Raw genomic sequence first — 2,033 nt, forward strand, 5'->3', positions numbered from 1 at the left:
CTAAGGAGATGATAGGCGTTTCTTAAGTCCAGCTTGGAAAACACTGTTGCACCCTGTACTGGTTCAAAAGCAGAGGCGAGAAGAGGCAGTGGGTATTTGTTTTTAATTGTGATCTGGTTCAAACCTCGATAATCAATACAAGGTCTCAGGGAACCATCCTTCTTGCCCACGAAGAAGAACCGGCGCCCAATGGAGAGGATGAAGGACGAATTATTCCAGCAGCTAATGATTCGTTGATGTATTTTTCCATAGTTTCTCTTTCGGGCTTGGAAATGACATACAATCTGCTGCTAGGAAGAGGAGCACCAGGTAAAAGTTCAAAGGCGCAATCGTATGGTCTGTGTGGAGGTAGGGACGTCGCACTGACCTTACTGAAGACAGGGGCTAGGTCATGGTACTCAGAGGGAACTGAAGAAAGGTCAGGAGAGTCCATCTCCCCCCCACCTCTAGGAGACCCCACCAAAGGGGCAGCAGAACGAAGGCATGTTTCGTGGCACGTAGTGGACCATGATTCCAGGTGACGTTTCGTCCAGTTAATGTGAGGGTTATGCTTCTCCAACCATTCGAACCCGAGGACCAGCGGGGAACATGCAGAGGGAAAAATAAAGAATGTTATTGTCTCTCGGTGGTTACCTGACAGAAGTAGCTCGAGGGGCTGGGTTTGGTGGGTAACTCGATGGAGTCTTTTTCCGTCTATAGCGGACACACAGAGAGGCTGAGAGAGAGGAACGGTTTTAATCTGGAGTTGCTGGACGAGGTTAGAGTCGATTAGGTTACGTTCACAGCCTGAATCGATGAAAGCTGAGAAAGAGAGGCTTTGATTATCACAGAAAAGCGTGGCAGGCAGCAACAATCGAGGAGATTTCATTGTGTTTATTTGGCCCGCCAGACTCCTCAGATCCTCTGGCGGGCCCCGGCTTTTGATTTTGCCGGGCATGAGGCGATGAAGTGTCCACTCTCACCACAGTAGATACATAGTTTACTTAGAAAACGCCTCTGTCTCTCCTCTGGAGTGAGCCTGGTGTGTCCCACCTGCATTGGTTCGACATCCCTTTCGCCCGAATGAGAGGCCTGAACAGGCAATGGTAGAGACTGGGGCTTAGACCTCTGAGTGGGCATCTGCTCTGTAGAGGGAGAACAAACAGTCACGTTATGTGAGGCAGAAGAAAAAGTACTCTGCTTCCTAGAACTGTTTCTGGCTCGAATTCTATTGTCTAGTCTGATGGAGAGGCGAATTAAATCTTCGAGGGTGGCAGGTTCGTCGAGGGTTGCGAGTTCATCTTTGATCTGTTCGTTTAATGCCATGAAAAAGGCTCCTTTCAGGGCGCTTTGGTTCCATCCGGAAGCTGCCGCCTTAACCCGGAAGTTAATTGAAAATTAAGCCACCGAAGAATTTCCCTGTTTAAGGTTGAAGAGAGCTCTAGAATCAATTGTTTGGTCAGTTTCCTGGTTGAAGACCTGGGTAAATTCAGAAATGAAGTCAGAAAAATTGCAATTTAAACTGTCGTCAGCGGCAAATCTTGCCTGAGCCCATTCCAGGGCTCTTCCTGTTAACTGAGAGAGAATGAAAGTTATCTTCTTGTGATCCGTGGAAAAACTACCAGGGGAGTTCTGAAAGATCAACCGGCACTGAAATAAAAATCCTTTGCAATCTTTCATGTTACCGGAGAATTTCTCTGGGAGACTAGGACGGAACTCTGATGACGTCACCGCCTGTGACCTCGGAGGAGGGACTGGACCCGGAAATGATTGTGGTGCAGCGTTAGCGCTATTCAGAAAATTAGCACAACTCTGTAGCATTTGATTATGAGTTCCAACTAGATGGTATAACTCACGGAGCGTTTGGGTTTGTCCCTGTAGTTGAGCATCCTGCTCCTCCAAACGACGGGTGAGGTGATCTGCTGGGCCTTGAGTTTGGCCGCAGTGTTCTGTCATGATGGGTTCACTGAAGGAGACCCAGTTATGCAGAACACCACTGACGGACACAACGATGAATGGTTTAACAGTTTATTTAAGCACACCACACAGAATGT

The sequence above is a fragment of the Cyprinodon variegatus genome, unplaced genomic scaffold (genome assembly GCF_000732505.1).
Source record: "Cyprinodon variegatus isolate N-32 unplaced genomic scaffold, C_variegatus-1.0 Scaffold1359, whole genome shotgun sequence".
Lineage (NCBI taxonomy): Eukaryota > Metazoa > Chordata > Actinopteri > Cyprinodontiformes > Cyprinodontidae > Cyprinodon > Cyprinodon variegatus.